Genomic DNA, 26353 nt, shown 5'->3' with positions numbered 1-26353 from the left:
CTCGAAAACTTGAATGGGTGCCACAACAAGGCCAAACCTGGCTAGATGCCACATCAGCGAGGTCAACTTGGCCATGTGCCACATGGCCCACCCAGCCAGATGTCATATGAAGGTTAGTTTGGTTGGATGAAAGGCAAGAAAAATTAGCCCTCCAAACAATTTAGGAAAGACTATGACTCGTATAGTCGGCCCTTGATAATGGAAACCATAATTTCTCATTCCCTGCATTGGAAGGATTATTTAATTTTAATTCCCAAATGCCTCTATAATCATAGGGAGTTGCCAAAAATAAACCAGATGTGTACCAAAAGGGCAAAAACACTAGGCAACAATGTAATCTAATCTCCTTTAGTCACAAGATTCCTAAGGTCTTTTATTGAATTAGGAATTAGAGGGCTATTGTAGGAGCAACCACTGGTGTGTTTTTGTTTTTCAAGTCTTGGAACAAACAAAGCAACAAGTCTTCACCAATAGAGAAATTCATCGGTATTGATTTGCTCAGATTTTTGCAGCATTAATTGTCGTTGTGTGACCTGGAGGTCACGAGTTCGAGGCGCGGAAACAGTCGCTTGCAAAAATGTAAGGTAAGACCGCGTACTATAAATCCATTGTGGTCCGCCCCTTCCTTGTACCCCCTATACAAGGGAGCTTTGTGCACCGGGCTGCCTTTTTTTTTTTTTTTTTTTTAATTGGTGCCGTCTATGGGAAACCTAGATAGTCTTAGAACAAAAGCCTTGGTGACCCTACGCCGAAAAGCATCAATGTTGAGAGGTTTTCCTTTAGGAAGAAAGGGAGCAAGGTCCCCCACACAAGACAACAAACAAAACCAAATCCTCCTTCTAGTGAGATGGTTGAATTGCAAGCTAAAATGAATCAGCTGTCTTGAGAGATCAACATCCTAAGGGCTGATCAATGCCATGCAAGCCAACACTTCCCAGTCTTCAAACTGAGTGTAAAGGCCAAGGATGTTAAGGAATGACGAAGCTTCTTCTTAGCCTTCAGTTCTTGTCTCCACAAGTGATCCACCCCTTGTGCACGCGAGACAACCTCATAACCAAGGGAGAACTTGAGGATGCTTCGAAACACACCTTTTGTCTAACAATGAGGCTAGTTGCCATGCATGGAAAGTAACCCTGAGAAGATGATGCAATAAGTTGTTTGGGTCCATTAGATTGTATGAACAAATGAGATTGCATGAATAAAAGAGTGAGGAAGGAGAAAATGCTACATTTGGAGAACAAAGAACATAATATAGTTGTTCTAATATGGCGAACACCATTGTGTCATGAGCTGAGCTTGTTTAGGGCATTGTGCTTGCCTATGACCATTTGTCTTGTGCACATGGGGTGGATAACCATCATGTCGATAGTAGTATAGCTCTTATTGTAAAATGGGAATGTGGCTCCTTAGTCAATTTTATGTTTCCTAGTGTTAGAGCTAGAATAACATAGAAAGCTCTTCAGGGGAGGTGCTTAAGTTGGGAACTAGGCCTAAGGAAAAGATAGAGGTGCTTAAATTGGGAACTAAGCCTACTTATGTGACAATACATATTATCTCAGGCAGACCATTTGCATATATAGGTGCAATAAAACAAGGAGATCAAGCTAATAAGAAGCGATAGAGGGCACACAAGCACGACTTAGAGAACAACTTCCCTAGTTGCAACTCAAGAAATGTGTTATATGCTCGTAACGAGGTCTTGTCACATTGTGAAGAGGATACTAGTTTTGGGTGGGAGCCAAGATTGGTAGACATAATCTTCTACCACATCTTTAAGCACATGAACATCAATGAATATTGCATAAAGCTGGTGAGTAGCTCGTTGACGAGATTTACTAAAGAGGTAGTTCAACCCAAAGTGTCACAAACCATGCTTGCTTGTCACTGCTTATTTTGTTCACATGAGATGGTAATCATCATGTAAATACTAGTCTAGGTTTTATTCTTTGAGTAGGATAATGCCTTAAAGAAAATAGTGAGTATGATTCCTTGGTCACTTTGATGTTTCCTTGTGGCAAAATTATCTAGAAAACCCTTGAGGGGAGGGTGAGTAATTTATCAATCATTGTAAAACTCACTAGTTTTTGTAAACGTGTGTAGCCTACTTGCCTCCCTTGCTAAACACATGTCACCTATAGAGGAGTGAATAATGAAATGTATTGTTTATGGTGTTAGAGCTGGAGCCAGAAGACAGCCAGGAGAGCTGGAGCTGAGTTGGAGACGCGATCCATTCATGGAGCTGAGTTGGAAAACGCGTTGCAATTAATCTCACGCGATGCAATTTATCTCCATTTACATCATGATTGTAAACCTCCTTATTTATTGTATTTAATTATGATTGGAAGATCAGCCTTATAAATAGAGGGCTGAGGAATGACACTACAAAAGAGTGAGAAGCTCAGAGAGAGCAAAGAGGAAGAAGGGAGGAAGAGAGAGAGAGAGAGAGAGAGAATTCTAATTTTTTCGGCGATAGTGAATATTTGGTGTGTGCTCCGTGGATGTTGACCGAACCACGTTAAATCTTTGGTGTCACTTTCATTTGGATGCTCACAGGTTCCTAACAAGTGGTATCAGAGCCTGGTTGGAGCAGGAAAGCCAGATTGGAAGTGATCCTGAAATCAGAGCTCTGTCCACCGGATCGAAACCAAGTTTTGAGGCCACCATCGCATTCAGCTCGTTGAGACGAAGAGAACCGTGCAAGCTGGAGCTCGAACGGAGTTCAAACGAAGGCTCACGCGCCCTCACGCGCCTTGCCGGAGCAAGACGCCTCTCCACACGCCGGCTACGCGTCGGTGACCAGCTTCCTTATGCGCCGCACGCGTTGCACGTGTCGTCCTCGCCCGGTCAGCCTTGACTCGACCCGGAGGGAACTTGACCCAACTCGGACGCTGTCTCAGACCGGATCAACCCAAGACCTGGTCCGCGAGAACCGGATCCGACCCGCAGGCACAGACCCGGCCACGTCAGCATCGCTTGGTCAGCTGCCGTCATAGCGCCACGTCAGCCACCGGGTGCCACGTCAGCAGGAGTGCCACGTTAGCAGGAGTGTCACGTCAGTAGAGGTGCCATGGCAACAAGTGGACCCACACGCCACACAAGCAGGTGGACCCCACTAACACGTCAGCAGGCGGGCCCCACCACTGCCACGTCAACACTGCCACGTCAGCATAGTTGACCAAGTTTGATCAAGTTTGACCAAACTTTGACTGAGGTTTTTGATAGATGTTTTGGGTCCATTTTTCGAGCGACTTGAACCATTTCTAGGGTTTTCGATCGTTCCGGATCCAACCGCGCTATCCATTTGAGCTAATTCCATCTCTAGATCAGCGAATCGAGATGTCGAATGAAAAGAGCTCAAAAATCGAAATTTTCAATGGAAACAATTTCAGTTTCTGGAAGATGCAGATAGAAGATTATTTGTTTGTGAAGGAATTGCACTTACCATTTAAGGGTAAGCCAACATCCATGAACGAGGACGAGTGGGAGTTGCTTGATTGAAAAGCCCTCGGAGCCATCAGAATGATGTTGTCGAAATTTGTGGCGTTCAATATCAAGCATATAACATCTACCAAGTTTTTGATGGATGCGCTCTCTAATATGTACGAGTAGCCTTCAGCCACAAACAAGGTACATCTTATGAAAAGACTATTTACGATGAGCATGTCTGCAGATGAAAGTTTCAGCAGACATTTGAATAACTTCAATGAGTTGTCTGATCAACTCGCCTTAGTCGGGATAATGTTTGATAATGAGATTCAGACCCTACTGATTCTCAGTTAGTTGCCTGAATGTTGGAATGGTGTCGTTATTGCCATCAGTAGCTCCGCAGGAAAATCGAAGCTTGTATACGATGAAGTCGTCAGCATGATTTTGACGGAGGAAAAAAGAATGCAGTCGAACCATAACTCCACTTCGAGTTCAGCCTTGAACATGGAGAGTCGAGGCAGAGGAAACAGGCATGGACAATCAAACAACCGTGGCATATCTAGGCCCAAGGCGGTCTAAATCCAGAAATCCCCGAGGTACTCAGGACACAGGTTCCCAAAGCACAAAAGTTATTGAGTACTAGAACTGTGGAAAAACTGGTCATTACAAGAATCAGTGCACGAGTCAGGAGAAAGAATTCGAGACGAGGGTAAAGACAGAAGCAAATATTGCTTCCGAGAATGATGAGATGTTGATCAACTCTTTGGAAAGCAAGCAGGAGTCTTGGGTCTTAGACTCCGGAGCCTCATTTCATGCCACATGCTACAAAGATTGCCTAGAGGAGTACACACCAGGTAATTTTGGTAAGGTGTACCTTGGCAACGATCAATCTTGCGACGTAACCGGCAAGGTAGTTGTGAAGATCAACATAAACGAGTCAGTATGGAAACTGAAGGATGTCAGGTATATTCTAGACCTGAGAAAGAATTTGATCTCAGTTGTTCAGTTGGCAGATGAGGGATACACGATGAAATTCATTGGCGATGAATGGAAAGTTTCAAAGGGTGTACTAAAGATTGCGCGAGGTAAGAAAATCGGAACACTTTTTCTAACCTCCAATGCCTCCATTTCTATTTCGGTACAAATTGACATGTGTGAGGATTGTATAGTTGAGAAACAGAAGAGGGTTAGTTTCCAGATAAACACCCGTGCTCCAAAGAAGAAGGGACTAGAACTAGTCCACTCAAAATATGTTGGGACACAACAACAAAATACCGATAATCCTCAGGTGGAGGAACCAGTAGAGCAGATCGTCGCACCATCATCTCTTACTCCAGCTCCGGAGTTTAGGAGATCTACTCGGTCTCATATACCAAACAGAAGGTATATTGATTACTTACTTCCTATAGATGGAGGAGAGCACAAATGCTATGATGAAGCATGTCAGGTGGCAGATACGAGCAAGTGGGAGCTTGCGATGAAGGATGAGATGAAGTCCCTCACCTCCAACAGAATGTGGAAGTTGCCCAAAGGCCTTTACAACAAGTGGGTGTACAGAATCGAAGAGGAGCATGACGGCTCCAGAAGATACAAGCCTCGGGTTAGTAGTCAAAGAATTCAAGCAGAAGGAAGGGATTGACTACACTGGCATTTGTACACCAGTTGTGAAGATGACAGCCATCAGATTAGTTCGCAGGAATCGAGTAGACAGGAAGATGGTAACTACAGAGAAGCCGAAGTTGTGTTCAACTTTAGTTGGTTTTCATGCCAGAAGACATATGTTTTGAGTACATCATTTATTCATGATACTGGTTTAGGAGGCGTCTCTGTCTCCAAGTGGGAGATTGTTAGAGTTGGAGCTAGAAGACAGCCAGGAGAGCTGGAGCTGAGTTGGAGATGTGATCCATTCATGGAGCTGAGTTGGAAAACGCATTGCAATTAATCTCACGCTGTGCAATTTATCTCCATTTACATCATGATTGTAAACCTCCCAAATTTGTTATTTATTGTATTTAATTATGATTGGAAGATTAGCCCTATAAATAGAGGGCTGAAGAATGACACTACAGAAGAGTGAGAAGCTCAGAGAGAGCCGAGAGGAAGAAGGGAGGAAGAGAGAGAGAGAGAGAGAGAGAGAGAATTGTAATTTTTCCGACGATAGTGAATATTTGGTGTATGCTCCATGGATGTATGTCGTTATTGACCGAACCACGTTAAATCTTTGGTGTCACTTTCATCTGGATGCTCACAGGTTCCTAACATATGGTTTACCACGTGACTTGTGCTTACTTATATGTTTGTTTACTACTTCTGCCTACTTTGTATTTGATTGTTGTGAATTTGTTCATGTGGTGAAACCCCGGTTTACTTTCAGACGACTAGTTAAATATTGTGTTATAACTAGTACACACAACCTTTCACAAGGTGTGAAATGTTCAACTAGTGACACAATAAATGGTCTCTATGCCAATTATGATTGGGGACTATCCATAACAAATGGTTGTTATGGTTGACTTTCGTATGGTAAAAGAAGGTTTGACGTACGATGTGATATTTTGACAACCTAGCTTCAACTTGAGACACATTACATCAACATACCACTTGTTGATGAAATTTCTACCAAGATTGGGATTGGAGAAGTTCGAGTATATCACAATATAGCTCAACATTGTTATGTTGCCATTTTTAAAGGGAAAATAGAAGCATTGGTCATTGACAACCTAGATTCTTGGGAAGACAAAATCAACTTGCAACTCTAGTATAGAGCTTGATAAAAATGGAGCTAATTCCTATTGAGAATTAATGGATTACATAGATTGGATCCTTAGATATCCAACTAAGACCAAATTAATTGATTTTTTGGGAGCCAATGCTGATGTGTTTACATGATCGACATCAGACATGCTTAGCATTGACTTAGGATTAATAGTACACGTATTGTGTACAACATTTGAATTTAAACCAATCAATAGAAGAAAAAAAAAAAGATGCTCTTAAAGAGGATTAAAGACACTGCAGGATAAGGAGGTGAATTATTCGTAGTGGTTAGTGAATGTAGCGATGGTGGAGAAGGCAAATGGAAAGGGGAGGATTTATATTAACTTTACCAACCAAAATAAGGTTTTCTCTAAAGACAATTATTCTCTTCCAAGGATTAGCTTCACTTAGTGTCATGCCCCTGAAAAAAAAAAAGTGATGGCAAGCACAACAACATATGGGCAAGTTTATGCAAGATAACAAGAATTGAGAACAATTAGGCAAACAAAACTTATTTTTGCAAACGAACCAAGCCACTTATGAGTGGCTCAGAAGTTTGGCACGGTAAGCTCATTCAGGCTCGTTCATTATGTAAACAAGTGATTCTCAAGCCCAATTTTTCAGTTTGTTTAATAAACGAGATGAGCCTAAACACAAATGAGCTTGGCTCATTTTGTCTCATGTGCGGCTCGATTATAGGCTTGGCTTGGACTTGTATAATAGGATTGAATTTGAACAATTTATGGGCTAGTTTCAAATTAGGCTTGATAGGCTATAGTGGGCTTAAAAGTAGGAACCATTTGCGTATAGGATTATTTAGCTCAAACTCCATAACCTTAATTTAGTGATAAGGTTAATGCTCAAGACTAGTAGGCTAGCTAGTTATGGCAAAAAAATTAAGGCAGTATTAGTAAAAGCCCCTTTTTCACCTTTTTGCCTAACAAAACCCTTTGCTTCTCAATGAGAGGTTTCAAAAGAAACAAATTGTTAGTGATTATATTGGTAGCTCGGCTAGGTAAGGGCTCCTGGGTTCTTTCATTTGCATAATAAATAAGCTTGAGCTAGCATAATAAAGTTTGGTCTAAGCTTGGGTCAAGCTCGAGCTTGGTTAAAAATTGAATGAACAAGCTTGAGCAAGGCAAAACTTGGCTCGGCTTGGCTCCTTTGCCAGCCCTAAGTGGAAGCATGTTAATAGCAAATTGCATAAAAAAAAAAAAAAAAAAAAAACAAGGGAAAAAAAGTATAACTACAGATTTAAAGTTGTATCTTGCCCCCTAGAAATTTAAAGCAATGTTTTAAAAGATGAAGGCATAAGACAAGGCGTTTTACCCTCCTTGAGGTGAACGCCTCGCCTCAAGGCGTTAAGGCATAAGCATTTTGAGATTGTATTTTTAAAAATAATTAATAAATAAAATCAATTTATATATAGTTAAATATGAGGAAATTTTTAGAATAATGGAGAAAAAAAGAAAAATATTATTTGTAAATATCATATAAGCCAAAATTTGATAATAAACACAAATAATACATGTTAAAAAATAAGCATGAGCCACATTACAAAAGAAGAGAAACAGCCAAATTAAAGCATCCTCCACTAATTTCTAAGAATATAAAACTAAATGACCAAAGTTCAAAGGCAGATCAAATTGGAAGGGATCAATGACTCGTCGGAGAGAGATGAGAAGCTTGGGGGAATCGTCAAAGAGGGAGAAGGAGCTGGAGGAAAGCTAGGATGCTTCATTGAGTCGTCGATTCGTTGAGTCGTCGAAGAGGGAGAAGGAGTTGGAGGAAAGCTACGGAAGCTTTGTCGAGTCATCGGAGAGGGAGAAGGAGAAGGAGTTGGAGGAAACCTACGAATGCTTCGTTGACTCGTCGGAGAGGGAGAAGGAGCTGGAGGAATCGTGGGAGAGCTACAGAAGTTTCGTCGAGAGAGGGAGGAAAGAAGCTTCGTCGAGGGGTTTTGATGCTCCAAAAATGAGTACGCCTTCCCAACTGAGGCGCGAAATGCGCGTCTTTCTTCCTGAGGCGTATGCCTTTTCCCCTGAGGCGTACGCATTTTAGGCTTTACGCCTTTCCTGTTACACCTTAGAATGCCCCCTCAAGAACGCTAGCACTGATTTAAAGGAATTCAAAAATTGTAACTTGAAGAGAAGAAATAGAGGAAACAAAGGAAAAGGCAGCCTTGGGGGGATTGGCAGTAGCAACTTCGTTGGTAGGAGTGACGGCAGCTCCTTAAGCAGCAGTAGGAGACTTGGGCTTGGAAGTTTCTAACCCTTTTGTCCTAACTTCCATGACAGCCTTGGAAGTCTAAGGAGCATACTTTTAAAAATTGGTGCATAACGGTTGTTACTTAATGGTCTCAGTGGATTCCGCAACCACTATAGGGCCATATCTTGGAGGTATTTGATTCATAGTTGTATCGTCTGTTGTGGTCTATTATTGTAGTGTAACGAGTCGTTACATATCTGGCTATGAAAGACTTTAAAATGGTTTTGAGTTCTATTTCTTTTTCTTTTTTGCATTTCCCCCCCTCTTTTTATGAATCTTAGTTACTCCATTTTAAGTTGGTTGATTTTAGTTTGTAATTTTTTTTAATAATTAAATCATTTTTGGTTTATTTTCTTTGAAAAATTTGGTATGTATCTCTTTTTATGAATCTTAGTTACTCCATTTTAAGTTGGCTGATTTTAGTTTGTAATTTTTTAATAATAAAATCATTCTTGGTTTATTTTCTTTGAAAAATATAGTATGTATCTTAATAACTAGCATTAAAATAAACCTAACCTTTTTTGTCAGCAAAATTACATCTTTGTATGTTCTAGGTTTTTTTTTTTTTTTTCACCTAATTTTGGAGAAAAAAAAATTAGTGTTATTGCTATGCATTTATTTTCTTGTTTAATATATGAACAATCTTTATTTTATTTTTTAGATTACAAAAATTCCATTAAAGGCTAAAAAAGTACAAATGATGGCATTCTATATTTTATGTCTTTATATTTATGATTTCTTAGTTTAAACTTCACTTATAATCAATAAAGTAGTGAAAAGTAGCTAATGCACACCTCTTGCATAGAACAACCATTACATTTCATTCCTCTCCTATTACATTCCATTCCAGTGTACCAAACATTATTTAGGATGACATCCAATACTTGTATATGTAATATTTAAATTGATTAAAATATACAAAAAGTAATTTAAAGCAATAGTGTTTTGGATTCTTAGATAAAAACATGTGAATTTATATGGTTGTAACAAATTCTCTAATGCAAAAAATTAACTCACGGATGTGTTGCCCATCATTTGTAGCGTAACATCTGCAATGGCTACAACAGTTGCACACCATAACCGTTATTGTTATGCGGATTGCTATTGTTTTTCAAAGCAAGCTTAATTGTCTGAAATGAAGTGGGCAAACTCTTCTTCTCCTTTTGTTTCTTAGCTCTTCAACTTGGAAGGCAATTACAGTAGTGCATATTGATTTTGAACTTGTTAACATATGGGTTAATTTTTCAATTGACACTTGAGGAGGAGAAATCCGATGATTTAGGATTTAGAGGTGTTAGGTGCCATGTTGTCCTTGTACTCTTCAATTGCTTTCTAGTGTGTGACAAATTCATCTACATCCTTTTGGATTGGACTCTCTCCTCTTCAACCTTCTTCGTCTCTTGTTTAGCCTAAATAGTCTTACATTCAGCCTCTTTCAGCTTTGCCTCCACGACCCATAGGTTATTATTTGGAGTTGTCCCTCGGAGCTTCTCCTTGGATAGCTATGATTAAGCCACTTTTGATTTCTTTTTGGTTACTACAAGGTTCTTTTTTGGTGCAACAAGCTTCTCCTCAGCCTTATTTTGCTTCATCACAATTCGGTGATTTGCTTGTCCTTATATTTCACATCCCTCCTCCTTCCTAGCTTGGTTAGCTTAGATGAAGAATTCAATGGAACAAACTAGGAGAGAAGACATGATGTCACGAGTCAAGCTTGTTCATGGTATTATGCTTGCTTGTGACTACTTGTCTTGTGCACATGGGATGGGTAACCATATTGTAAATACTAGTGTAGGTTTTATTCTTTGAGTAGGGTAATGCCTTACTGAAAATTGTGTGTATGACTCCTTTGTCACATTGATGTTTCCTAGTGATACAATGACAATATCATAGAAAGTTTGGAGGGTGAGAGTTCATAACATTGTATAACTCACTAGCTTTTGTAAACATGTTTAGCCTATTGGCCACCTTGCTAAACACACGCTGCCTTTGGAGATGTGATTAATGAATTGTGTTGCTTTACAGTTTACTGCATTCATACGACTCTTGTTTATGTTCATGTTTGCTTAGTGCTTTTGCTTACTTTGTATTCGATGGTTGAGAATTTGTTCATGTGGTGATTTCGCGGTTTACTTTTAGTGATTACTTAAGAGTACTACTAGTACACAACAACTTCTTAATGTCTTTGAATTGTGGGATTGTGTGAAGCATTGGTAGAAGAACCATGCCATGTACTAATATTGATGAGGGAATTGATGTGCCAAAGGCATAAGCTAATTAGGTGGTCGTATAGATGGCTTAACATTTTAGAACGTGTTGATTTATAGAGGGAGAATCATGCCATGCGCTACAATGTGGTGAGCTTACTGGCCAAATGAGCATGATGGTTTGTGCTCTCAGGAATTCTAATTTTGCAAGGTTAGAATATAGGAAAACAAGGGTGCTAGAACGTAGATCATGTGGTGGTGCTAGAGATGCTAAGGACTTGGATAACTTCTTATTTGACATTGAGGCATCTAGCAATACTTTTGTGTGGTTAGAACCAAATTGGAGGAGGCAAAAGTATCCATGGTGACGATATATTTGAGTGGAGACGCTAAGCTTTGGTGGCCTACCAAGCACTTGGGTAGACTTGAAGAGAGAGCTCAAATCCCAATTCTTTCTTGAGAATGTTAAGTGCAATGATCGGCACAAATTTTGAGATCTTTAGCACGTTAGTACAAGAAGGGAGTATGTGAAACAATTATTTGCTTTTGTAATGGATATTTGAGACATATCAGAGGAAAACAAGTTGTTATGTTTCTTAGAAGGATTAAAACATTTGGCTAGGGATGAGTTTAATCGACCAAGAGTTCAAGACTTGTCTACTGTAGATGTTGTGGAACACTTGCCTAACTACGTTGGAAAGAGTTCCCCCATGCCTAAGGGGAGTGGTTTGTCAGGTGGAAATAGCAAAAAGTCTTTCAAGAAGGGCAAACCCATAAAGGGAGGAGTATTTTTTTAAATTTTTTATTTTTTATCTGAGGATTTTAACACATCAAGTGGTAAGGACAAGACTTGAAGTGGATAAAGGCTTAGAATGCATAAAAACAACTAACTTTGTAGCCTAATCTGCATCGGGAGTAGTCAAGCAAATGATTATGACGCTTGGAAAGTGAGCAAGATATGCAAATTTCACAACCATTTTGATGGATGATTTCCAAATGATACTTGGAATGGAATTCTTAAAGGAGACCATGGTGGTACCAATACCGTTAGTTGGTTCCTTTATTAGGAGATCACCTTTGCATGGTGTTAGCCAAATTCAAATATCATTCAACTCTGCGTACATTAACATTATGTACATCCCAATCTTATAATACAATCACCTATTCTAATAAGGAAATAATCCGCCTACAGAATAATATATAATCTCCTACATTTACACACTTTCCTAATTTACCCATTATATACAAAGATACTCAGGATTTTAACACTCCCCCTCAAGTTGGATCATAGATATTAATCATCTCCAACTTGCTAATGAGATCATCAAAGTTCTGTCGTGCCAACCCTTTCGTAAAAATATCTGCAGTTTGTTCCTTGGTAGGTACATAGGTCATACAAATAGTTCCTCCTTCAACTTTCTCTTTGATAAAATGTCGGTCCACTTCTACATGTTTAGTCCTATCATGTTGAACTGGATTTAGAGAGATACTGATGGCTACTTTGTTGTCACAATAGAGTTTGATAGGAAATTTCACCAGAACCTATAGTTCATCCAAGAGTTTTCGTAACCATAGTCCTTCACATAATCCTTGAGCAACTGCTCTGAATTCAGCTTCGGCACTACTACGAGCTACTACATTATGTTTTTTGCTTCTCCAGGTTACCAGATTTCCCTAGACAAATGTGCAATAATCGGTGGTGGACCTTCTATCTTCCACTGATCCTTCCCAATCTGCATCTGTAAAGATCTCTACTTCCTTGCTTTCACATTTCTTGAAGAAGAGTCCTTTCCCCAGGGAGCCCTTGAGATATCAAAGGATTTTGTATACAACATCTAAATGAGCTTCTTTTGGTGAATGCATGTGTTGACTTACCACACTAACTGCAAATGCAATATCTGGTCTGGTATGTGACAAGTAGATTAGCTTACCAACCAATCTTTGATACCTCTCCTTTTCAACAGATATTCCACAATCTTCGACCCTCTTTACTGCATCGATTGGGGTTTCACTAGGTTTGCATCCTAGCATGCCAGTTTCAATTAGGAGATCAGTGATATACTTTCGCTGAGAGACACTAATACCCTTTTTCGTTCTAGCAACTTCCATGTCCAAGAAGTACCACATTTTTCCCAAGTCTTTAACTTCAAATTCAGTAGCTAGAACTTTCTTCAATCTTTCCATCTCTACTGTATCATCCCCAGTTAAAATTATATCATCAACATACACTATTAGAATTGTTCGCTTACCTCTTTCAGACTGTTGGAAGAATAGGGTGTGATCAGATTGCCCTTGTCGATATCCTTGATTCTTTATTACTTTTGCAAATCTGTCGAACCATGCCCTGGGAGATTGCTTGAGTCCATACAAGGACTTCTTGAGTTTACATACTTTGTTTTCTTCACCTTTCTTGCTAAAGCCTGGTGGTATTGTCATGTAGACTTCTTCTTCTAACTCACCATTTAGAAATGCATTCTTAATGTCAAGTTATTGTAGTGGCCAATTTAAGTTAGCTGCCAAGGATAGGAGAACCCGAACTGTATTCAAGTTTGCCACCGGTGCAAATGTCTCTGTATAGTCAATGCCATAAGTCTGTGTGAATCATTTTGCAACGAGTCGGACTTTATATCGTTCAACTGTCCCATCAGATTTATATTTCACTGTGAAGACCCATTTACAACCAACTAGCTTCTTCCCTCTTGGCAAATTCATTACATCCCAAGTCCCATTTTTCTCCAGAGCCCACATTTCCTCCATGACAGCCTCCCTCCATTTAGGTATTTCCAGAGTTTCCTTAATATTCTTTGGAATTCTCATCCTGTCAAGGTTCGAAACAAAGACACGATATCCTATAGACAAGCTTTTATAAGACATATATTTAGACTAGGGATATTGAGTACATGACCTGATTTGTTTTCTGACCGTAATAGGTTAATTGATGTCATCAGGTACAGGATTATCAGAAGAGGGCTCATGAGACTCATGGTTGTTCGGAGCCATCACTGGTTCCAACGCGCTTGGTGCCTCAAGTATGAGATTCTCCCTGTTATTTGTGTTTGACTTTCTTGAGTAAACTAGTATGTCTGTGTTGTTTTGCTTCCCTGCATCTCCCCCCGAGGTTAAGTGCTCTTTTGTGTTTGACAGTTCAGGAAGTGATGCAACGGGAGACTCGGTGGATGGCACAAAGTCAGCGGTAATAGGAGACTCGATAGACTCTGTGGTAAAGAAGTCAAAGAATTGATCTTCACTCCATTGCTACCCCTGAAGAGAGGGCTTTGGGAAATAAGGAGTGGTTTCAAAGAATGTGACATCAAGGCTAACAAACATTCTCTTTGAGACAGGGTCATAGCATTTGTAGCCTTTCTGGGTAGGGGAGTAACCAATGAAGACACATTTAACAGCACGAGGATCCAATTTATCGCGATGGTGAGCATGAATATGAACAAAAGCCGTACAACCAAAGATTTTCAGTGGAATACTGGAGGGGAGTCGTGAGGTAGGAAAATGTTCTTGGAATTTCTGGAGAGGAGTGGCAAAGGAAAGTACTCGACTCGGCATTCGATTAATGAGATGTGTAGCTATTAAGATGGCATCTCCCCAAAAATAGTTTCTCATGTTTGTAGTAAACATTAATGCTTGAGCTACTTCAAGTATATGTCTGTTTTTTTTAGCAACCCCATTTTGTTGAAGGGTATCCACACAAGAACTCTGATGAACAATCCCATTCTCTTGAAGATAAGTTCCTAGAACATCATTAAAATATTCCGTACCATTATCAGTACGTAAAATTTGAATGTGAGTCTAGAATTGTGTTTGAATCATGGAATGAAAACTAACAAAAATGGAACGGACTTCAGTTTTATTTTTCAACAAGTAAACCCGACAAAGGCGAGTATGGTCATCAATAAAAGTAACAAACCATTTTGTATGGGTGCGATTGAGGGATCTTGAAGGTCCCCACAAATCATTGTGAATCATAGTAAATGGACGAGATGATTTGTATATGGATGTTGGGAAAGAAGCATGCCAATGTTTTGCACATTCACACACTTCACATTGAAACTCAGGAGACATTTTATTTGAACAGATAGATAGAAAAAAACGCTTTAGATATTGAAAATTTGGGTTACCTATCCTAGAATGCCATAAAAAAAGTTCACTATCTCTACAAATAGATGCAGAATCACAAATTACAGTATTACATTGTTCACTCAAGCTTGCCTCCTTAAAGTAGTAGAGTCCCTCATACGCTTTAGCAGTGCCAATCGTCTTCCCCGATGATAGGTCTTGAAAAACACAATGAGATGAAACAAATTTAGCAGAGCAATTGGAGTCTTTTGTTAACTGGCTAATGGATAACAAGTTGCAAGATAACTTGGGAACATGTAGGACAGATTTTAAGGTTACGGAGTCAGATATGCGAATACTTCCTTTACCGGCAACTGGTGAGAGTGAACCATCTGCAATTTTGACTCTCAGGTTTCCACCATATGGCGAATAGGATGAAAACAATTGATAAGAACCAGTCATATGATCAGATGCACCCGAGTCAATTATCCATGGTGATTTGTGACAGGATATAGTATTTAAGGCAAATAAATAATTACCTCGGTGAGCTAGAGAACCAGTGGAAGACTGACCCGATCTTTGAATGGAGGTAATCATTTTATATAGTTGATCCAACTGTTCAGGGCTGAATGCACTACTTGGACTGATATTATTGTTTTTTTAACCTTGTAATTTTCCAGTTGAACTGTCAGTGGTAGCCTGATACCCATGATTTTTTTGATAATGTCTTGGTTTCCAATCTGCAGGCTTTCCATGAATTTCCCAGCAGGTTTCTTTTGAATGACCTAGCTTTCGATAGTGCTCACACCATAATTTGCCTTTTTGTGGTTTTTGTCCGTATCCTCCCGGGCCTTTTGAAATTAGAGCCGAGACGTCTGACCCACCCGAATTTAGGGCTAGTATTTCAGACCCAACACGATCCGGCTATGGCTTCAGCATCACGCGTCTTTGGCTCTCCTCCCTCCTTACTTCAGCGAACACCTCTCGCGTTGATGCCAGAGGTCTTCGGCCAAGAATTCGTCCCCGTACATCATCCAGATCTCGGTTGAGGCCGGCCAAGAACTCGAAGACCCGTTCGTTTTCGAGTCATTTTTTGTATTGTGCGCTGTCGCCGGAGCATTCCCATTCTTCTTCGATGCTCAGGTTGAGCTCTTGCTAGAGATGGGTCATCTCCATGAAATACTCAGTCACGCCTTGCTCGCCTTGCCTCATTTGCCACAACCGAGTCTTGATCTCAAAAATCTGCGAGTAACTTTCGACGTCGGAATACGTCTCACGAACTGCGTCCCAGATGTCCTTCGCCGTTGGTAAGAACAAGTAGATTTTCCCGATTGAAGGTTGCATCGAGTTGACGAGCCAAGCGGTGACCATGGAGTTTTTGGACCTCCATTTTTGCAAGGCTACAACTTTGGTGGAGTCGGGGTTCCTTCGTTCGCCAGTAAGATAAACTAGTCTCCCTTTCCCTTCGATTACCAATTTTATGGATTGAGCCCACTGACGGGAATTTTTTCCGTTTAATTTTTCCACTGCGAGTGAAAAAGTTGTGTTGTCTAGCCCATTCAAACCTCCAACGGATGTGATCTCAGAATCGCCGCCGATATTTTCAGCAAGGGTCGACCCTCTGCTGTTGACGATGCCGTTGGTGATAACGCTGGCCATAGTTAGCTAAGGTTGAGAAACCCTAGCTCTGATACCATGTTAGCTGAATTCAAATATTATTCCACACTGTGTACATTAACATTATGTACATCCCAATCTTATAATACAATCACCTATTCTAATAAGGAAATATTCCCCCTACAAAATAATATATAATATCCTACATTTACACACTTTCCAAATTTACCCATTATACACAAAGATACTCGGGATTTTAACACATGGTGCATGCTCTAGTGAAGGAAAGGGACTCAGAGATATTATTCATTGCCAAGCAACTCAAGAAGGGATTGAGAAGGGGTGAACTAACATATCTTGCCTTATTGGTGGTGGATAAAGAGAAGGACAAGATTTGGTACCTACTGCCATCCAAGATGTGTTAAAGGAATGCAAAGTTGTGATGCCAATTGAGCTATTATATAGCTTGGCTTTGCGAAGATATGTGGAGTATAATATTGACTACAAGGGGTGAAGCCTTTTGCATAAAGGTCATATATTGGATGGTGCCTCTAGAGTTAGTTAGGAAGCAACTTGATGAGTTAATAGAAGCCGGTTATATACGTCCTTCCAAAACACCTCTTGGAGCATTGGTTTTGTTTTAGAGGAAATATAATGAGAGAATGAGGATGTTTGTGGACTATTGCACACTTAACAAAGTGATTGAGTTGACCAAGTACTTCACCAAACTTGACTTGTGGTCAAGCTACTTTTTGGTGAAGATAGCAGAAAGTGATGAGCCGAAGACTACTTGTGGAACATTGTATAGGGTGTATGATTTCTTGGTGATGCCCTTTGGGGTGATGAATGTGCTAGCTATTTTTTGCACTCATGAATAAAATGTTTCATAACTGCGTTGACACGTTTTTCACAGTGTACCTCGATGGTATTGTTGTCTATAGTTCTACTCTGGAGGATCACAAAGAGCTTGTACGGAAGGTGTTAGATGGGTTGAAGGATAATAACCTATATGTAGGAAGAAAGGGAAGTGCTCTTTTGCTTGGAAAAGTATCAAATTCATTTGTATAGTGGTTGAACAAGGTCGTGTATGCATAGATATAAAGAAGGTGAGAGGCATTCAATATTGAAATATCCCACTATAGTCATGAAGTTAGTTTTCTTTCTTGGACTTGCAAATTACTATAGCAAGTTCATGGGAGGGTACTTGAGGACGGTTGCCTCATCAACCAATTTGTTAAAGAAATGTCATGGGTGGAGCTGGACGTTGGAGTGACATGGAGCCTTTGACAATTTGAAAGAAGCCATGATTAGGGATTTGGTACTTGTTCCTCTAGACATCATCAAGCCCTTTGAGGTGTAAATGCCCTCAGTGGAGACTATGCCATTGGTGGAGTCTTGTTACATAATGTGCATCTTGTTGCATACGAGAGTGGTAAGTTTAGTGAAGCTGAGCAGAAGTACATGACTAAAACCAAGATGATTCTAGTGGTGATTCATTGTCTTACATTACTTACTTTGGTCTAAATTCATGGTGAATATAGATACTTAACTGTCAATCATTTCCTCGAGTTTAATTTCTTTTTCAAGCACAAGGTATGGCAAATGAGTCAAGTCATAGAGGAATTTTGAGCTTGTGCTCTTACCATTGTAATATAGTTAAGGGTAAGTAAGGTTGCCATGACAATGCGCGAGCATATTAAGGAGAATCATGCCAAATATCTAATTGCCCAAAACCTCATGAAGTTAGTGGAAGAGGCAAAGTGCACTATGTTTGGTTAAAGGATGAATTGCTATTGCTCTTGTGCCTCAAGTTGGCGACTTATGGAAGACGCTGTTGGGAGTGTCATGGCACCTTGTAGGAAGGCTACCCAAGATGGCATTAGATTTTGGCATTATTGAAGTAGAGGCATCCGTGATGAGGTGATTGAGTATACATTTACTTGTCTCATTTTGTAGCAAGACAAGGTCAAGTGGAAGAAGACAACATGACTGTCTGAACCTCTTCAAGTGCCAATAAGACTGTGGGAGAGTATCTCACTTAACTTCATTAGCAACTTGCCTAGAGCTAGGGACACATGGTTTATATGTTGTGGGTATAGACAAGTTTTCAAAGTAGATGCATCGATACCAACGTTGAAGTAGTACGTGGTGGAGGAGATAACACTTGTTTTTTAAACATGTTGTGAATTATTGGGGTGTACTAAGACATCATTAGTGATCAAGAAACAAGATGGAAACTTTTGGCCAAAACTTTTCAGAATTCTCAATTCCTACCTTGACATCTTTTCAAGCTACCATTTATAAACAAACATCACTGTAGAATAATTGGATGCAACTACGTGATGTGTCTTAGTTTTGTTTCAAGGCCCAAAAGAGCTTAACAATCAACAAAATTTTTTTTGAGCTTGTTATGGGCCAGTAGCCGTTGTTACCTTACAACAGTAGACGAGGTATATAAAGGAAAAAGTTTGGAAGTGTACATTTTCACAAAAAAATGGAGATAGATCATGGAGATTGCCCAAGCCTACTTGGAGGAAGCTTTCAAGCAATGAAGAAGTGCGTAGACCGATGGAGATGATCATTGCATTTCCATATGTGTGACTGGTTGAGATCCATCCAAAATAGATCAAGTCATTATAGGGTTGAGATAAGAGATTACATTACAAAAAATGAAGGACTGGTTCATGGTTTTAAATAACGGCTGTTATGCAGCGTAACAGCTGTTATGTAATGGAAATTGAAGGCTTCGAAACTGATATGGGCCGATATTGCGGAGCGGAAAAAATTCACAGCTGCAACTGCTGTTACGTCGCCGTAACGGTTCGTAATGGGCGTTGCGTCGCCGTAACGGTCCGTAACGGGCGTTGCGTCCCCGTAATGGTCCGTAACAGGCATTGCGTCGCCGTAACGGGCGTTGCATCGCCGTAATGGTCCGTAACGGTCGTTACCCAACGTTACAATTCGTAATGGTCCGTTACACTGGCCGATAGCTTGCCAGTATTCTTCAATCCCTCCAAGCTTTCCGCTGCTTTCCTCCTCTCCCAACCACCTGTCATTCAATCTAACATTCAAAGAGGAAAAATCGTACCTTGAACTTTTGTTGGACGAAGCTGAATAAGAAGGCTTCTCTTCTTCAAGGCCTGAGAGTGAGATCAGATTAGCAGATCTACTCATCTACGCCCTCAAGCAATTGCATTCGCAGCCTTGCAGGAGTTGTAGATTTGTAGCAGCTTTGCAAGGCACCAACAACAGCCCTGCAGCAGCTCTGCCACCTTTGTGAGTCGTCGATAGCCTTTCAACAGCTCCGTCCGCCAGTCGTCGCCACTTGCCACCAGCCAGCCCTTTGATTTCGGCTTCGGAGCTTGGAGTCATCGGCCGTTCGTGCTTCGACTCCTTCGAGGCTCCTCTCTCGGTCTCAGACTCTCTGCGCACTCCACTCTCACTTCTCAAGACTCAACTTCTCCACTCTCCAACGTATGAGCTACGTTTTAAGAGCCAATCAGTCAACACCCACCCACTGGCCACTTAAACTTTTCATTATATTTTTCTTTTAAAAAAATTATATTTTGTTATAATTTTAACTTGTGTCATGTATGCTAAATTGAATTAAAAAAAGTAATTTAATAGAGTAAAAAATTAGAAATCAATAATAATCATATGTAAAATAAAATTTTCTTAATTTATGAATATTTTAATTGTCTTATTTTTTTGAAAAGTAATTATGAAAATCTAGTTCCATCACATATTTCTTTTTCCTTAATATTTTTTAAGTTTTAAAACATCATTTTGACCTTAAATTTGAAATTAGGTAAAAAAAATCTTTACATGATCTATTTTTTGTTTTTAATTATCAAATAAAGTAAAAATTGATAACTTAATAAACAAAATTTTAACTTAATAGTTAATACATTAATAATTCTGATTTTTACTACTAGAATTTCTAGAAAAAAATTATTTTAATTCATATACTGAGAAAATGCTTAAAAAGTTAAATAGTCAAATTTGTATTGTATGGATCTCTATTAGTGATGTATATGAAAGTAGAGCAAAAGTCTTTTTCACCTTTAAAATTACAATGTTAATTTCTTATAGTTATAAATGAAAATTAAATCAAGTTATAAAAAATAATGAAAATATCTTTTTAAAGATAAAGGATATATTTTTTTGTAATTATTTACACACTTTAAAAATATGTATTTATTGAAATCCTTTCAACAAAAGAACACATCCCTTAAATATATGCATAAACACTCTTATTTTACTAATAAATAAAATATCTAATATTTTAAAATTTTGTTTATTTAAATATTTTAAATAAACATTACTTATTATTTTTAATCAAATATTGTATTTTATTTTTATGTAATAAGTATTTAAAATTAGAAGGACTATTTAGTACTTACTATTTAATATTTACTAAATTACTAATTATATTATACCTGTCATTTTTTTATAAAGGTTGTAACTTTGTATTTTCTCTATGTTTAGTGTAGAGATCATCAAATCAAGTCTATCAAGATGCCACGTCAGAGAGGAAATGAGAACTTACCTAGTGAGGATATTGGATGATATTTTGGTACTGCAGTGGATGGTAATAAAAATGTTATTATGTGTAAGTTATGTGGGAAGATAATTAAAGGAGACATTACACACTTGAAACAACACTTGGCATATAAAAAGGGTGAAGTAGCTGGATGCTCAAATGTGACAACACAAGTAAGAGAACAAATGATGAAGCATCTACAACAGTATGCGGAGAAGAAAAGAGATGAACAAAAAAGGCAAGATGAAGCAGAAACCCAAATTAGAGGAGATTTTGAGAATTTAAGCAATGAAGAAGACTCAAAAGAAGAAAGTATGGGATTTGCTCGACAAGAAAGCATATGATCACAGCAACAGTGGGAAGAGAGACAAAAATTTCGAACAAGAACAACTGGAGGGGGTAATATTTATGAAGAGGGAGGTGGCTCTGGCAGTGGTGCTATCAGTGGTTTCAATAGAGCAGGAACTCGATCTTATAGTGGTTGAGAAGCTGGAGGTAGTGGACGATAATGGATCAATCCCGATGCCCCTGAAGTTAGAGTAAAGGCAATGGATCCTATTTTAGAAAGAAGTAAGAGTGCAAAACAACCAAAAATCAACACTAAGTTACTAAAAGGTTTAAGAAGTAAATTAGAAAAAGCAGTTGGAAAACTCCTAATTTATAATCGGATTCCAGCGAATGTAGCTGACTCTCCATTTATGCAGCCTATGCTTGATATTACTGCAAAGGTTGGAAAGGGGGTGAAGGGTCTATCACCCTATAAGGTATCTGTAATTTATTTGGAGCAATAGTATCAAGAAATGAAAAATTATATAGTTTCCTTTGCTGGAATTTGGAAGGAGAGAGGTGTAACCCTTATGTGTGATGGTTGGTCAGGACTAACTAGAAAACACATTATAAACTTTTTAGTTTATTGCGATAAAGGTACCATGTTTCATAAATCAGTTGATGCCTCTGATGTGCCAAACAAAACAGCTGAATATTATTTTAGGTAATTTTCTAATTTTAATTGTATATTGTTGAATCAGGTGTAATCCCAAGAGGGGGGGTGAATTGGATATTAAAAAAAAATTAAGCCACTTAATTTCCTTTTACACACTTCTTATAAATTTACCAACTACTTCTTGTTGCTCAATTATGTATGTGTGTGGCAATCCTATCTATGCATGCAATATACTCAATTTAAATACAACGCGGAAAATAAAGAGTAGAGGGAAGAGAGAAGACAAACTCGATTTTTCGAGGTTCAGCCGACTTGGCCTACGTCCTCGCCTTGAGCAACCACTCAAGGATTCACTAAAAAACCCTGCTCCTTAAAGTGGGACGGAGCTTCCCTTACAAACCGCTGCTTACAAGAGGTACAGCTCCCTCCTTATCCGCTGCTCACAAGAGGTACAACTTCCTCCTCACACTCGGTTCACAACCCGAACCGTGTTTACAATGAAATCTGAAAATAACACTCAAAACAATGCTTCTAACAAAAGCTTGCGAGTACAAATCAATTTTCTAGCACATTAACATATGATATAACTTGAAGCTCGTGAATATATGAGAACGATAAACTCGTTTTATGTATGATATGCTTGAACACACAAATCCCTATTTAATCAAAACTTTCAAGTAAAGATAAATTCAAAACGTTTTGGAATAATCTAGGGTTCTTGGTTCACTTTGCAAAAATGCACACTTATATAATTGAAGTGAACTTCTTGTCAAAAACTTTGTCTTGAATATACACTCAATCAAAAACACAAAGTTTTATTTCAAGTACTCAACCACAAAATTGAGTATATTAATTTGCAGAAAAATATCCCTCAATTAAAATTATAGTTATAAGTGTCAAGGATATTAAATCAAGTTCTAATGTATCTAAAGATAGATCTTTTTAGAAACCACATACTTGAATCAAACCTTTCAATGAGTCACGCACCATAAAACAAATAATGATCTTGTTTAAAATAGCTTGGTATATATATAATGATACTTTCAAGATCACTCTTTTAATCAAAACTAGGTTTTTCAATAAGAAGCCCTTTGAGAAAATATATGTTTATTTATATACTCTTGAACCAAGATTTAATCTACCTAGTTAGATAAACTTTCTCAAGTAATGATCTCTTAGAAAATTAATTTTTGTACGAAAGGCACACTCAAGATCAATACTTTTCAATACTAGTCAAGAACAACCAATGAGATGATATGTAAAAATCACAAGACTAATAACTTGAAAGATCAAACCTCAATACTAGATTAAAGTACAGTAGAGTAACCAAGTTCCCTTTGAAAATTTAAATTGATTTGCCCAAGCTTTGAAGATATGAGATTGATGTATAGGCAAACGAATAGCACTGAGAGTAGATAATTAACAAACTTGCAACAAGGTATGTTTTTTTCTTTCTTGTGTGTCTCTTTTTGTTCTAGGGTTTAGATATTCATAATATATGGTATATTACCCTTAGAATTAATCTCAACCGTTGGATCAATAAGATACCTCGCGTGTCTTTTTAATAAAGAACTGATTTTTAGGCTTTCCCGCGAGTTCAGGCAACCGAACTCGACTTCAGGCTCCTGAAGTGTCAACTTCAGGCGCCTGAGGTTCCAAGGTCAAGCGACCAAGGTACCTCTGCCAGGTTTGTCTTTCCCATTTAATTCTTCAGGCGACCGAACTTAATCTTTAGGCAACTGAAGAAATTCTTCAGGCTACCGAAGTCCAAATTTTTATTTTCTTTTTCTAATTTTTAGAAAATGCTTTGCTCTTTTTCTTGGGCCTTTTATAAAACATATTTTCCATGATTTCAAAAACATTTCTAAGTCCATGAAGGTTCCTTAATGATATACATGAAATGCATGAATCCTAAGATCATTCTAAGTTATGTTAAGCCTCAAGATAAATCATACGAAAATGTAGATACATGAGTTCTAAATACCCATTCCCAAGACATTCTTGAACTTTGCCGCTTGCATCTTGATTCTCATACTCTTTGAGTTCCATGGTACTTTCTAATATGTATAAGCTTTACTTTATGGCATTCATGACTCGTTATCTTTCCGTACATGCTCAGTGTAAGTTCTGTTCACAAACTCAATGTACAGATCAAATATCAAGTGATTTGTCATTATCAAAACAGGATTGGATTCGTAGAGTTAGCATATATGCAAATAGTATTATGAACTTGTATGTTTTTAATTAAATAGTAGTAATTATTGAATCTATAATTTCATTTCAGATTAATGGACCAGGTGGTTGAAGAAATTGAAGGGAAGAATGTTGTCCACGTAGTGACTAATAATGAAGCTACAGTGAAGGCAGGAGGAAAATTATTAATGCAGAAGAGGCTCAATCTTTATTGGATAGCATGTTTAGCTCATTGCATAGACTTTATTCTTGAAGATATTGGTAAGAAAAGTACTGTAAAGAAGGTCTTAGAAGATGCAAGAATAATAACCTCCTTTATTTACAACCACACATCGACAGTGAATTTCATGAAGAAATTCACAAATAATAGAGAGTTACTTCGTCCTGCCATCACTCGATTTGCCACTAACTTCATTGCTTTGGAGACTATTGTCACGCATAAACAAGCATTAAGGGAAATGTTTACATTTTCTGCTTGGAAAAACTCAAGATTTGGGATGACAAAATCAGGCCCTGCATATGATTCGAAGAAGATTAACTTAGGCAAAAAGTTTTGGCAATAGGCCTCTAATATAATTAAAGTGCAGGAACCCTTAGTGAAAGTTCTTAAATTGGTTGATGGTGATGAAAACCCAACCATGGGTTTCATATACGAGGCAATTGATAGGTCGAAGTTGGCCATTCAAAAAGATTGTCGGTTTTACAAAGATTATTGAAAAATTATTGACAACTGGTAGAGTTTTTAATTGCACCAAGATTTGCACGCTACTGGTAAGTGTAAATCAAACACAATTTCTTATTATTTAAACTTTTAAATTATGCATAGTTGCATTAAAAAACTATTGATTAATATGTTTCTAAATTTAATTGTAGAATATTTTTTGAACCCACAATTTTTTTATGGTGCCCCACCCTCTTTTGAAGTTGCTAGAGAAGTCATGGATGGGGTTAAAAAAGTGATAACCAAGTTGGTAGATATAGATACTTAAATTCGGGCTATTAATCAAGTAAGAATTGGTTCCATTAAATTGAATAATGAATTGTTCTAGAATTCTATAATACTTTCTAGAATAATTATTAATACATCTAATTAATTAATTATACTTCACAATCATCCTTTTTTAGTTGTTGCTATATCGAGATAGACAAGAGACGTTTGGAACCCCGTTGGCTCAAAGGGCAGTGAAACAAACAAATCCTGGTAAATATAGGCTATATAGCCAAATAATGGATGAATGACTCTATTTTCTCTCTTTATGTTCAAATTTGACTTTTCAAAAATACGCTATACTGACATAAAACTCTCTTTAATTATTTATGCAGCCGAATGGTGGATTCATTATGGCTTGTGTGCTCCTTAGCTCCAAAGAATTGCAATAGGAGTTCTTAGCCAAACCACATCAACTTTGAACTTTGAGCGTAACTGGAGCACCTTTAGCCTCATCCATATGAAAATAAGAAATAAATTAAAGTACATGAGACTACAAAAACTTGTTTTCGTACATTACAACATGAGGTTAAAGTTAAGATGTACAATGAGAAGAAGCCAACGAGAAATTGAAGATGGTTTCAATCCTATCAATTTCGACTACATTTTCGAGGAAGATGATCCTTTTGAGTCATTGGTTAGAGGAGAGAGAGACACCACTACTCGATGGTCAGGACTATTCAAATTGGTTAAATGAAGAAGTTGGTGGTACTGCAGAAGGAGGTGATCAACCACCAATAAACGTGCACGATAATTCAAGTTCAAGCCCTGAACATACACAAAGTGATGACAATCTTGGCTTGAGCCCACTAAGTGATGATGATGGCAGGGTTGGGGGGTGGTGGTGGCAGTGGCGGCGGTGTAGAATATGATTATGGATATGATACAGGGACATCATTTGTAAGAGATATATATCCTTCTAATCGTCATGGACTATATGATATACCTGGAAATTATGACTTGGGTATTCCTTTAGGGAACTAATCTTCACAACCCAGGAGAAGGAGTGCTCATGGTGACCCTAGTGATTCTGCTAAAGATTCATATGGTGTGGTTCGTAGTTTTGGTGACTTTGGTTTAGATGGTTCATCATCACAATCATATGGATCTCATCCAGCATATCCACATTATGCATCTCGTGACTCACTTTTTTATCCTAGTGGATCAGGAATCTCAGGATCTAGTGAGTCCTTTTCTACACACTACCCAGAGCCAACCCCAGCCCCAACTTATGGACATCATTCAAGATATGGTCAAAGAGGAGATTATGCACCTCCTATATCAGTTGGATTTTCACCACCAGTGCATTTTCAAGAGCAACAACGAAATGACGCAAACTTGAG

The 26353-nt window shown here is 38.4% G+C and overlaps 1 protein-coding gene across 1 annotated transcript in view; it reads left to right on the top strand.

The window, feature by feature from the left end:
• LOC131155221 (mediator of RNA polymerase II transcription subunit 33A-like) overlaps positions 1-26353 on the top strand; it is a 51007-nt gene that overhangs the window by 919 nt on the left and 23735 nt on the right. The window lies entirely within an intron of this gene.

The sequence above is a fragment of the Malania oleifera genome, chromosome 5 (assembly GCF_029873635.1).
Source record: "Malania oleifera isolate guangnan ecotype guangnan chromosome 5, ASM2987363v1, whole genome shotgun sequence".
NCBI lineage: Eukaryota > Viridiplantae > Streptophyta > Magnoliopsida > Santalales > Ximeniaceae > Malania > Malania oleifera.
Note: the sequence above shows the minus strand (reverse complement) of the source record. Positions and strands in the feature narration are given on the sequence as shown.